The following is a 14,822-nucleotide window of genomic DNA, read 5'->3' as shown; positions in this document are numbered from 1 at the left end:
AACCATGGCAACAGGCAATGCACCGTGACCCGTCCCATACTTCCAGTGAAAAGGTCATTTGCTTGACAGAAACCCAATAGCATATACCAGTGGTATGTGCTATTGGACATGACTGAGACTTAGCTCTTTTTTTGCTTAGGATCTAGCTTTGAAAAAAACAATAATAAAAAAAAAACAGTGAATTTTGGTTTACAGTTGACAGCATTGTCTGACCAGGAAAATTAGTAACTTTCTTGTGCAGTGACTTGGATTTACTAAGTATTTGTGATGCATTTGCACAAATAGGTACTGTTTGTATAACATTAACACAAAGGTCAAACTAATAAAATGGTCCAATGAATATCTAAAGCATTGATAATAGAATTTGTATGGATTTGTGCATGATAGACATGAATTTAAGTTTTTTTCCCCATGTATTGACTTGATTCTGTTTGCCCACATCCATAGGCCCCTACAGATTTACTTCAGTGGCTTCAATGGGTATCAACAAAAAACAATGTTTTCAATACTTCTGTCCAACATGTTTTGACATCCAAATCAAATCACAACATAAAATTGATTTAGCATCACCTATCGAATAGAAATGAATAATCTACTGGATCTGCACAGTGTACCATTTGTGATCGCTTATATTCATGACGTTCTCGTGTATTACACCTTGCAAGAGCAGCATACCCAACATGTGTGTCAGGTTCTAAAATAGCTGCTGGAGAACCAACTATACACCAAGGGTGGAAAATGTTAGTTTGAAGTATTCATGGTCCAGTTTTTGGGTTACATCCTTGGCCCTAACTGGGTAGCCATTGATAAACCAAAAGGTTTCATCCACCATTAAAGAGCAGTGTTTATGGGATTTGCCAGTTTCTATAGTTGATTCTAGGGATGTAACGATACACACCCAAAATGCAATGTGATATACGATACTGGGTTCACGATACAATTTTTTCCCAATTTTTTAAACTGAAATTGAAGACTAATTATGACAAAGTTTCCTTTTATTATTTCTCTTAAAATAAATAAAATAAAATACTGTATTTGTAATTATCTTTTATTTATCTAAATAATGAATGTCCTTTTATTTCTGAGGTAGGTACAAACTATGCAAAACAATTTTGAATTAAGCCTTCTGATTTGGCTGAAAAACCCTGAATTTGGCAACCAGGCGTATAGTGCCAGTGACATCAACCAGGCAAGGTGTAGAGCGCCTGAGCCCTCTGCTGTTTAAAGTGAATATCGATTCATTTTACATGTCAAATTGATTTGAATTGTGGAATTTTTTAATCGGTAATTAACTGTCTTGTGGTGAATCGTTACATCCCTAGTTGATTCATTAACAACTTTAGTCTCATCGCCAGTCCCATAACTACTTTGCTAAAGGGAAAACCCAGTAAAATCCACTGGACCACTGAGACACAACAAGCTTTTAAAAAGCTTGAAACGGCATTCACAGCAGCCCCAGTTCTCATCTATACTGACCCAAAGAAAGTCTTTATAGTGGAGGTGAATGTGTCAAAGTTTGGAGGGATGGCAATCATGTCTCAAAAAGGGGGCAGAAGTGACATCTCTTGGCCTTCTACTCCTGAAAGCTCCCCCCTGCAAAGAGAAATCATGATATTGGGGATCGAGAACTGCTGGCCATCAAGCTGGCCCTGGAGGAGAGGTGAAACTGGCTGGAGGGAGCTGAACATCCATTTGTAATACTTACTCATCTTAAGAATTTGGAGTATTTAAAAACAGCTAAACACCTTAACTCTTGACAAGCAAGCTAAGCTTCATTCTTTACCCCCTTTCACTTTCAAAATTCATATTGCACAGGATTCAAGAATAAAAAGGTGGGAGCCTTGTCAGGGCACTATCCCGTAATCCAGATCCCATGCCAGTTATCCACTCCAACTGCTTTGCTCAGGCAATTCAATGGGACATTGAATGTCAGTTTCAATAACTCCCGTCATCACAGATTCCAGCTAGCTGTTTACCTGAAAAAAAGAATCCCTTTAGTAATTAGGAACCAGCTCATTATGTGGGTGCATGCCTCTCTTGCTCTCCTGTGATTGGACATCCTGGCACCAGATGCATTCTTAATGTACTTTGTAACAAGTATTGTTGGCCGGGCATGGAGAGAGGAAGGTGCATGGGGCAGTTGTAGCCTAGCGGTTAAGGAACTGGACTAGTAATCAGAAGGTTGCTGGTTCAAGCCTTACCACTGCCAGGTTGCTGCTGTTGGGCCTTTGAGCAAGGCCCTTAACCCTCAATTGCTCAGACTGTATACTGTAAGTCACTTTGAATAAAGGCATCTGCTAAATGCCGAAAATGTAAATGCATAGGTACCTGTCGTCATGTACATCATACGCTCAGGCCACAGCTCCTTGCAAGATTGTAAAAGATGGTGGTTATGGTGGTGGTGGACCATTTTTTAAAAATCTGTGTGCCTAATAGCCTTGTCGCAACTGCCCTTCGTGGTCGGGACAGCCAAAATCATCTTATCAAAGGTGTTTCAGGATTACATACTGCCAGAGGACATTGTAAGCCTACAGTTGACATCACATGTATTGAGGGACCTTATGAGAAAGCTAAGGGTCTACATCAGCCTGACTTCGGGGTATCATCCTGAAAGCAATGGACAAGTGGGAGGACAGTTCCTCCGCCTGTTATGCGCCTGTAGAAAAAGCAACTGGGACAGACTTCTTTCATGAGCTAAATACGCCCTCGGACACTCCTCCACCAACCTTACACCATTTCAGTGCATCCTGGGGTATCAGCCTGTGCTGTTACCTTGAAACACTACTCCAACAGATGTGGATAATTGGTTTATTTTGGGGCAGTGGTGCACAGTAACCTGCATAAAGCTGTTTTTGTAATTAAAGTCAAATTTGGACAGTCTGGATTTGTTAGCTAATTAGAATCATGATTACTATGTGTGTCTATAAACTTTTACATTTGCTAAAGTATGATGCAATAAGATTGTGAATGCAGCAAGGAGAACTCTTTATACCCAAGTAGGGTTTGCACTTTTTAAACAGATCTCTTTAAACAAACTAGCTTGAATATTATGTTACAACCAAAAGTAAACCAAAAGTTTAACACTGAAAAACACAAATTCTGTCATATTTAAAATCTAGTGGAATAAAAATCAATAAAAGGGTAATATTCCATATTTTCCAACATTATGACCACCTCCTTGTTTCTACACTCACTGTCCATTTTATCAGCTCCACTTACCATATAGAAGCACTTTGTAGTTCTACAATTACTGACTGTAGTCCATCTGTTTCTCTACATACTTTTTTTTAGCCTGCTTTCACCCTGTTCTTCAATGGTCAGGACCCCCAAAGGACCACTACAGAGTAGGTATTATTTGGGTGGTGGATCATTCTCAGCACTGCAGTAACACTGACATGGTGGTGGTGTGTTAGTGTGTGTTGTGCTGGTATGAGTGGATCAGACACAGCAGCGCTGCTGTAGTTTTTAAACACCTCACTGTCACTGCTGGACTGAGAAAAGTCCACCAACCAAAAATATCCAGCCAACAGCGCCCTGTAGGCAGCGTCCTGTGACCACTGATGAAGGTCTAGAAGATGACCAACTCAAACAGCAGCAATAGATGAGCAATCGTCTTTGACTTTACATCTACAAGGTGGACCAACTAGATAGGAGTGTCTAATAGAGTGGACAGTGAGTGGACACGGAATTTAAAAACTCCAGCAGCGCTGCTGTGTCTGATCCACTCATACCAGCACAACACACACTAACACACCACCACCATGCCAGTGTCACTGCAGTGCTGAGAATGATCCACCACCCAAATAATACCTGCTCTGTGGTGGTCCTGTGGGGATCCTGACCATTGAAGAACAGGGTGAAAGCAGGCTGAAAAGGTATGTAGAGAAATAGATGGACTACAGTCAGTAATTGTAGAACTACAAAGTGCTCTAAGTGCCTATATGGTAAGTGGAGCTGATAAAATGGACAGTGAGTGTAGAAACAAGGAGTTAATGTTATGGCTGATTGATGTATATGTATATAAGATTCCCTTTTATATGTTTCGCCATGGTAATATTAATAGCAGCACCTGCAAGACACTATTATCTAAATGTTCTTGCTTCACCAAAATAAGCAACGATTTAAAGCAAAAGTGAAAGCCAGTACTGGCAACACTTTTTCCTCCAGTAATTAGCCTGTTCTGCTAACAGAGACCTGGCATGCTAGAAACTCACAGCCTGCTCTCTTTTTCTTCAAATTACACAGCAACTGGGTCAGTATTTGCAATTTGAAAAATTTGCAGATTTTTTAAAGAAAATTTGAATTATGAATCTCCACCATATGGTACAAAGAAGTGAATGGGTTCAGGTGCACTTTTGTTGATATGCTTTAAAAGAAAAGCAATGTTTTTTTAAGAGCTGAAGGCATTTAAGTGGGAAATGGAAAGAAAAAAAATACTAGCTGCTCCAGTTTTCGCCATCTAAATGATATATAATAACTCCATATTTTTTTCTAAACTGAATAGTGAATTGTTTGATACGATTTTGGTCCAAAGAAACTAGAATAAAAGACACAGATGCATGTCTGCATTTCACCTCATTTTTATGTATTATTAGTACAGTAAAATATTTAATTTATTATATTTTTAGGTAAATACAACATTCTGTTTTACAAACAAAACATGCTAAGCCTAAACGCATGTATTTTACTAATTGGATAAGGGATATAGCCATTAAAGTTATCACGGCATATTCTATATTAGACAATCTTTTAACAAAATTAACCCAAAATAATAATAATTAAACACAATAGAAATAAAATATACATTGTCAACATTTTATTTTAAATATAATATTGTTTTTTTATTATAGAGTATAATACTAAAAGTTTGTGGTCAGCAAATGAGCACATAATGAAAGAGCTTTAAAGTCAACACGAACACTGTATAGCCAGAAGAATTTGGACACCTGACCATGAGCTTGTTGGACATCCCATGTCAAAAACAAATGGAATTAAAATAGAGTGACTTTTTTATGAACATTTCAGCTATAACAACAGCCAGTCTTCTCACATTCAGTCAAAAAAACATTTGTATGGCTAGGCATTAAAGTTGGTCAAAAAAGCCTTAGTTGATGTTCCAAATAACTTCAAAGCTGTTTAGATTGCAGGCCACTGGAGTTTCTTCATGTGTTTGTACAGGGGCATAGTGAGGTGCATGTTGCTGCAAAGTTGAAAGCATATAATTTATTTTATATAAAACACAGAAGCCGTTTTGGTCTAATCTTTTTGTGTACATCTTTTCTGTATTTTCTGTAAGTATCTTAATAAAGAGACCAACAAATAAATATGGATTGTCATAGCACTTTTTTCCACAGAAGCATCTTTAGGCACCACCGGCTTCTTCCCAAAACCACCAGTGATTTAGACTACCTAGAATTAACCCCATCTACCACCCTATTTATCCACATTCAAATGTATTACTGTTCTTGTATGTGTCTGCAAATATTGAGTCCATGTAAGGTTACAGAACATTAAACAAATATAGCAGAAATTTGCCAGGCAGCATCTACAACACTGATTGTGATTACAAGCAGAAATCTACACTTAATCTCACCTCCCAGACCTGAGAAGACAACAGACTGTCTGCAGTTGTTGTTTTCTCACCTCATTAGAGAGATTAAAGTGTATCACTGCACCTGGCCAAATCCACACTTGGTCTAGAGCCCTGGCCCTCAGGGTCACAATAAGTCAGTGTTTAGAGCAGGCAGTCAGAGAGTTTGTGGACACTGGGTGATCTATAATAGATTAAGCCTTTTTTTTTTAGAATAATGTCTGACAAACATTGTGTGTAGGCATGGGTTTAATTCCTAATGGAATCCATGACCACTTGAAGATTGTAGTCAGCTAATTTATGGCATTTAGTAGATGCTTTTGTCCAAAGCGAGTTACATATCTGTGACTAAAATACAATGCAAGCAATTGAGGGTTAGACCCAAGACTCCTGAAGCACAATTCCTAACAAATTGAAGCACATAGTTGGCCAGTGGGACCAGTACTTACAGCCCAGCACTGTGAAGCTCCATTGGTATTTGCCAGAGAACACCAGAATTGGCAGTTCCTCAATTAGCACCCTGTTCTCTTCAAAGATGAGAGCAGGTTTACATAAAGCACACGTGACAGACGAAAAAGTGTCTGGAGATGCCATGGTGAATGTTATTCTGCCTGCAGCATCATCCTGCATGACCAATTTGGTGGTGGCTCAGTAATGGTCTGAGGATGCATACCTTTGAAATATCATACAAACCAGCACGATTGCCAACGGTCCCTAAATGCTGTTTGGTACTAGGATGAAATCTTCAGACCTTACGCGGGTGCAGTGAACCCAGGGTTCTTCCCAGGGGAGGACAATGCATTGCCTCATGTGGCCAGAGTGTGTAGACAGTTTCTGGATGACAGCATTGATGCCATTGACTGACTCTTCTGTTCCCCAGATGCGAATCAATTGTAGAACAGTGCATCCATCGCCACCACATAGTGCCACACACTGTCCAGGAGTTTACTGATGCTCTGACCCAGATAAGGGAGAAGATCCCCTAGGACACCAAATGCGGTATTTTTAGGAACAGGCCCAAATGTTGTCAGGAGTGCATACAGGAGCCATACACTACTGAGTCGCATTATGAGTTGCCAAATTGAAATTCACGCAAATTGGATCTGCCTGTGATTTCAGTTTTTTTATTGTGGTTTCCCCTGACCATTGTTACATCATTTTGTTTTCAACAAATTACACAACCTTCACTGTGTTTGAATCTTTTCGTCAGTAAGATCTACACCGATCAGCCATAACATTAAAACCACCTTCTTGTTTCTACAGACACTGTCCATTTTATCACCTCCATGCTGTTCTTCAACGGTCAGGACCCCCACAGAGCAGGTATTATTTAGGTGGTGGATCATTCTCAGCACTGCAGTAACAGAAACAGCAGCGCTACTAGAGTTTTCAAACTCACTGTCCACTCACTGTCCACTCTATTAGACACTCCTACCTAGTTGGTCCACCTTGTAAATGTAAAGTCAGAGACAATCGCTCATTTCCTTCATCACCTTCATCAGTGGTTACAGGACGCTGCCCATGGGGCGCTGTTGGCTGGACATTTTTGATTGGTGGACTATTCTCAGTCCAGCAGTGACAGTGAGGTGTTTAAAAACTCTATCAGCATTGCTGTCTCTTATCCACTCATACCAGCACAACACACACTAACACACCACCACTGCAGTGCTGAGAATGATTCACCACCAGAATAATACCTACTCTGTAGTGGTCCTGGGAGAGTCCTGACCATTGAAGAACAGCATGAAAAGGGGGCTAACAAAGCATGCAGAGAAACAGATTGACTACAGTCAGTAATTGTAGAAGTACAAAGTGCTTCTATATGGTAAGTGGAGCTGATGAAATGGACAGTGGGTGTAGAAACAAGGAGTTGATTTTAATGTTATGGCTGGTCAGTGTATCTGTCTATGTACGTAGAAATACTGCAATTAATGACAAGAGCTACTATTTGGCCAGCTTTACCAAGCATGTTTTAACCCAAATAAAACGATTATAAAGCTTAATTCCCTTATAAGTCTGGTATACTATTTAAAGATTAGAAGCAACAAACACAGAGCAAAATTATCAGTATGGGTTATGCACTGATGTGATGTCTGGAATATTGTAACCCTCCTCCCTTAGTACACAGAAAATAAACTAAAGAAGGTTCCCTGCACTTCTTGTCCTGTGTTCAGCTTTGTTAAATAATATATAATATATATTAAATAATATAATAATATAAATATATATTTACAATCAACACAATATTTACAAATGTCCCTTTCAAGTGCAATCCAAGGTTTTCCAAGATGGTTGACCACAGTAGGCTAACAGTCTTTGGTTATTTGCCCGTTATTTGATTTTAGGAACCTGCAAAAATTGTTTGGTGTTAGAATCCTGTACATCAGACAAAACATTCTTATATGATATTTTAGCAGCAGTATCCACTTTGGCACTTTCCTGTGAAACAAAATCAAACTTGTTAGTATGAGCTCCACACTTGAACAGCAACCTGTTTTGGAAGTAGATGGCATCAAGCAACTGTAAAACCAAAGTTGTGGTTATCAGAACTAATCAAAAAACATTTGTGTTTCCAAACTCCCTACTGTCTATGTAAATGGATAAGGTTTTGCCGAGACATGTTGCGAGCGAAAAAAAAAATCTATAAAAAGTAATTTAAAGAACTTTAAAAAACTTAAAACTTAAAAAAGCTGCATGAAAATGTCCACAAACATGACAAAGGTTTGGGGGAAAGACGCAAAATAAACACTAAAACAGACAAAAAAGACACAAACACAGAGAGACTGTGACTGGCAGCCGCACGGAGCAGCGCACAGAGCGGCTGAAAAGCTTAGACGACTTACAAAAATTCAGACAGGAAGCAATGAATACCATTCCAAAAATTTTGGATGACTTAAAAGCTGCACCCGACAACATCAACATCCGGCAACTCGTGATTGAGTTTTTGGTAGGTTATGCAGGTTGCATTTCAGGGCACCGTTCCTGCGTCTTTGCCAACATGACCTCTAAAGACATCAAGTCAGCTAAACTGGAAGGAGACAGCTATGTTATTAATATACGTGACCACAAAACCATGGACAGCTATTGAAGAGCACAAATTGCCCTCACTAAATCTAAGTTTGACTGGTTTAAAGACTTTGCCGATCTTCGCCCACGGATGCCAGGCTACAGGGACAGCTGTGACACCCTTTTTTGTTTTACAAGAACTGGGTCTGAAATCCCAAAGATTTCCAATTTTGTTTCCATGGCCTGGGTCTATGCAGGGTTACTAAGGGACACAAACATGACAGACATACGGTCATCTGTAGCCACCCACGCTAAAAATAATTTAACTCAAGAGGAGCGTGAAAAAGTTGTTGAAGCAATGTGCCACAGCTTGAAAACATCTGACAAATTCTATGCGGCCAGCTCGAGCCCAGCACACACTGTCAGCATTCGCTCACTAGTGAGTAAAGCCTGTGAAGTCAACACTCAGGAAGGAGAAGAAATGGGCCATGGAGACACTGAAGACACGGAGCACTGCAGGTTCAACCAGATTCAAAACCAGGAGGGTGAAATGGAGAACAACGCTGAGGCGGTAAACAGTGATAATCAGAAGAGGATCAGTGAGGAGCAGACCCAGACTCAGCAGATTATGTCCAACAAAGGATTTGAGGGAGAAGAGCACATGGAAAAATCAGATGAGAGTTCTGAGACAGAAGAGTCAGATGATCAGCCTCCTGAAAGTGAAGATGAGCTGATGCAGCTGCTGTACTCACCCTTACCAAAAACTGTTCCAGATTCACAAAAGTCAGGTGAATTCATGGAGATGCACATTGTTCAACATGGCTTACCTACAAATGTAGGTCTACGTGTTGCTGATCCTCCAAATGATAGCAAAGGACACAGGTATGACTGCTTTCTTAAGAACTGGGACTTAATCCTGGTGTTTGTAATGGCACCTGTTGTGTACCTTCTCATGTACCTTATTACACACAAAGAAATCTAGCTTCAGTGAAGGTGATTGGACCATGGATCCTAAGATGCAGGAGAGTTCTTTCAATCCAACTCAGACGGAGCAGAACAAAGATAACACCTCTGAAGAAAAGAAGGATTTGATGTCCAAAGCCATAAAAGAAGGGTTTGGAGAGATGGAAAAGAAGAAAGATTTGACCCCAGACTCTAAATCTAAACTGTGAAATTACAGCAAATAGCTGTAATTGTTCTGTTTGTTAGTCAGTTCCTATACTTTGTTTTTGTAGTTATATAATACTGTTATAGCAAATAGCTGTAATTGTCCTGTTTGTTAGTCAGTTCCTACACTTTCTTTTTGTAGTTATATAATACTGTTATAGCAAATAGCTGTAATTGTTCTGTTTGTTAGTCAGTTCCTACACTTTCTTTTTGTAGTTATATAATACTGTTATAGCAAATAGCTGTAATCGTTCTGTTTGTTAGTTAGTTCCTACACTTTCTTTTTGTAGTTATATAATACTGTTATAGCAAATAGCTGTAATCATTTTGTTTGTTAGTCAGTTCCTATACTTTCTTTTGTAGTTATATAATACTGTTATAGCAAATAGCTGTAATCGTTTTGTTTGTTAGTTAGTTCCTACACTTTCTTTTTGTAGTTATATAATACTGTTATAGCAAATAGCTGTAATCGTTCTGTTTGTTAGTCAGTTCCTATACTTTCTTTTTGTAGTTATATAATACTGTTATAGCAAATAGCTGTAATCGTTTTGTTTGTTAGTTAGTTCCTACACTTTCTTTTTGTAGTTATATAATACTGTTATAGCAAATAGCTGTAATCGTTCTGTTTGTTAGTCAGTTCCTACACTTTCTTTTTGTAGTTATATAATACTGTTATAGCAAATAGCTGTAATCGTTTTGTTTGTTAGTTAGTTCCTACACTTTCTTTTGTAGTTATATAATACTGTTATAGCAAATAGCTGTAATCGTTTTGTTTGTTAGTTAGTTCCTACACTTTCTTTTTGTAGTTATATAATACTGTTATAGCAAATAGCTGTAATCGTTCTGTTTGTTAGTCAGTTCCTATACTTTCTTTTTGTAGTTATATAATACTGTTATAGCAAATAGCTGTAATCGTTTTGTTTGTTAGTCAGTTCCTATACTTTCTTTTTGTAGTTATATAATACTGTTATAGCAAATAGCTGTAATCGTTTTGTTTGTTAGTCAGTTCCTATACTTTCTTTTTGTAGTTATATAATACTGTTATAGCAAATAGCTGTAATCGTTTTGTTTGTTAGTCAGTTCCTATACTTTCTTTTTGTAGTTATAAAATACTGTTATAGCAAATAGCTGTAATTGTTCTGTTTGTTAGTCAGTTCCTACACTTTCTTTTTGTAGTTATATAATACTGTTATAGCAAATAGCTGTAATCGTTCTGTTTGTTAGTTAGTTCCTAAACTTTCTTTTTGTAGTTATATAATACTGTTATAGCAAATAGCTGTAATCGTTTTGTTTGTTAGTCAGTTCCTATACGTTCTTTTTGCAGTTATAAAATACTGTTATAGCAAATAGCTATAATCGTTTTGTTTGTTAGTCAGTTCCTATACTTTCTTTTGTAGTTATATAATACTGTTATAGCAAATAGCTGTAATCGTTTTGTTTGTTAGTCAGTTCCTATACTTTCTTTTTGTAGTTATATAATACTGTTATAGCAAATAGCTGTAATCGTTCTGTTTGTTAGTCAGTTCCTATACTTTCTTTTGTAGTTATATAATACTGTTATAGCAAATAGCTGTAATCGTTTTGTTTGTTAGTCAGTTCCTATACTTTCTTTTGTAGTTATATAATACTGTTATAGCAAATAGCTGTAATCGTTCTGTTTGTTAGTCAGTTCCTATACTTTCTTTTGTAGTTATATAATACTGTTATAGCAAATAGCTGTAATCGTTCTGTTTGTTAGTCAGTTCCTATACTTTCTTTTGTAGTTATATAATACTGTTATAGCATATAGCTGTAATCGTTCTGTTTTTTAGTCAGTTCCTATACTTTCTTTTTGTAGTTATATAATACTGTTATAGCAAATAGCTGTAATCGTTCTGTTTGTTAGTCAGTTCCTATACTTTCTTTTGTAGTTATATAATACTGTTATAGCAAATAGCTGTAATCGTTTTGTTTGTTAGTCAGTTCCTATACTTTCTTTTTGTAGTTATATAATACTGTTATAGCAAATAGCTGTAGAAAAATTAGAAAAATTACAGTTCTAAAGTTTTATATGAAAATGACATCAGTTTTGTAAACTGTTGCTAATATTTTATAGTAAATGATGTAAAAGCCCTTTGTCCTAATTTGAAAATTATAGCAGTTGTAAACTGTTGCCAACATTTTATATTAACATGATGTAAAAGCCCTTTGTCCTAATAAACGTTAAGAATATTAAAAGAATATTAAATAGAATGTTAAACACACTTATGAAACACACTAAGGTAGTTTTAGGTGGTGTGTGTGTACAGCTATACTCATCTGCTCAATCAGTTAGGCTGCTTTCCCAGACTCCACCCTCCAGTCTGCATTTAGGACATTCAGCTGGTTGGTCTCTACATCACAGCAGGAACAGTTCTTGGCTGTGTGTTCCTTCTTCTCTCAGTTATAGCATGTGAATGATATTTTTTGGGCAGTTCTTTTAAAAGTGTCCAGTCTTCCTGCAGTCGTAACACACTGTATCCAGACCGGCAGTGGGACCACTGTCAGTATGTCCACCATGACCCCATCCTATTCCACAGCCAGGCCGATTGGCTGCATTTTTTTTCTCCTTTTCACACAGAGTCTTTTCAGCATAGACTACATGTGCTTCAATCAGGCTCATCTTGTCAAAATCCCAGGTAATGCAAGTGTTTTTACCGTGTTTCAAATATCTTTTTATCTCTAATGTCTATTTCAGATGTGTCTTCCATGGGGTGATATCAGCAGGATTGCAACTGTCCCTTGGTGTCAAGCTTGGGCGGGGTCATCGTTGATGTCTGGTGGCTTTGTCTGTCGACACCTCTTGTGTGAGCAGATGACATGAGGCCTTTGGTTGCTGTGCCAGTGGTGGAGGTGTTGGAAGATCTGGGTAGAGTCTTTGTGCACTGGAAGTGTCTGCCTCTCCTTTCTCTTTTGCTGCTTCTCCCTCTTTGATGTGGTCGTCTGAATCCATGTCTTATACTTCCTGTTGCTGCTGCTGCTGTTGAGAAGAACGTCTCTGTTGTATACGCATATTGGGGTGGAGTCCAGGTCAGCGTTGGCCTGTATTTTAACAAACTGAGAGACAGATTAATTTTGCGCTGCCTGCACTGCCTTCTTTCTCTTTCTCTACCTGCAAATGCTTTCTAATACAGCAAGTTTTTCTTTCTTTCCCTTCTTGATATCTTTACATACAATTGTCACTTTAACATTTCTAACTTTCACTAAAACTTCCCTTGTTTTATCCAATAACTTATTTGTCTTACACTGTCTGATCAATATTTAAAATGCATAAATCATATATTAGGGTAATCATAAGTGTTATCACATAGAATGTTTTTTGCTCTTATTCTGGCCCATATTTAGCGGAAAAGTGTCAAATTTCAACAAGACAAATTTATAATTACTTAGTTATGACATACCTACTTACATACGTACTACAGCTTTGTAGTAGCAGCTCAGAAGTTTTAATGATATCCAAACAAATGATAATATACCACTAGAAATAATATACCCAAGAATGGCAAATGGCAAGTTACAAAACACATACTACAACTACAAAATACATGTAACAAGACACACATACAAAAGTTACAACAAACACGTAACATAAATCCTCAAATCCACCAAGAATCCAGTCTTTTGGTTTGTGCAAGTGCTGTATATACGCCCCGAGCTAATGCACGCCTTGCAGCCACAACACGTCACAGACACTACTCGTCAACCCGTACACAAGTTGCAGGTCCCAGACCATGCATTCAGTTAAACACCCAGTGTTTAACTTATCAACCAGTTTTCGGTTTGCTTCTAGGGGACAACGTATATACACAGTTCCACAAAACTAACTAAATCACAATTACATTACCGAATTACTACTAAAACAAAGAAGGGTTCTTTCTCACCTGTATGAGTATGGACAGTAGCGCAGGGCAGACCACTGAGGATCAGACAATGCTTCCTTTCGTTTAAAAAAAAAGAGGTAAAGGATGAAGAAAAATTTTAGATCTCCACGAGCATCCTCAAGCTTGTTTGTCCATCAGGCCAAACCCAAACGAACTGCCCATCTGGGGTGCCAAATTGTGTTTTAAAAAAAACCCTTTTAATAAATTCCTTGAAGACTGGATTGTAAGTAGAAAAGCAGTTTATTCTTATCTGCAGATAAGGATCACATTGTCAAGCTTCTCACGTAGAAACTTCAGCAGTGTGATCCCAAGAAAGGGAATGATCAACCTTATATACATGAAGACATGTCCTTGTGGGACAGTGGGAAAGTTCACACGTTGACAGATGTTACTTAGGTAGGAAACAGGAACTGTTTGAAGACAACTACTACAGGATCTGTAAGTCGTAAAACTGTGTGCAGCAGGATTTGTAGGTCACTTAATTGCAAGCAATGCGTTCTTTGTTATGTATTATATAACATTTTCCTTCACAAGGTCTTTTAAGTGGTTTACTGTAAGGTTGCTAAATGATCATGCTTGAAGTCTGATAAATCCATGGTGGTTCCAGCACATCCAGCACATAAATGTCATGCACTGGGTCGAGTGCACTCCATTTATCATGATGCAGGTACGCACCATCAATGCTCACTCACCCACGTTTACTGAGACTGATATGACAGCAGCAAAGAAATGTGTTATGTTGAAGTCTGAGATGTATAACTAATTTGCTGCTGTATGCTTGGGTTGGAGTGCATTCGTTTCATAATGAGACACTTATTTACTCACAGAACCATAACAACATAATAACAAGGATCCTAGGATCTTAATGATGACTTAGGATCTTAACTATGTATTGTGACTTTATCCATCAGAAATCCCTCTTATTTTACAAGTTGTTATCAGCTGAAACACTTCAGAATGCATTTGTAGTTATTCTCTTGGTTTAAATATAGCCCTGTGCTTTTCTACTAGACTACAAACAGTGCCAGTCACTGGGGACAAGGACACTGAGGTCTGCTTTGCCAGCAACTGAAAAAAAAATGGAACATATTAATGACATTTTCAAAGAGGAAACAGAGATATCATCTTTGAACATCAGCCATAACATTAAAACCACCTCC

The sequence above is a fragment of the Trichomycterus rosablanca genome, chromosome 1, assembly GCF_030014385.1.
Source record: "Trichomycterus rosablanca isolate fTriRos1 chromosome 1, fTriRos1.hap1, whole genome shotgun sequence".
Taxonomy (NCBI): Eukaryota; Metazoa; Chordata; class Actinopteri; order Siluriformes; family Trichomycteridae; genus Trichomycterus; species Trichomycterus rosablanca.
Note: the sequence above shows the minus strand (reverse complement) of the source record.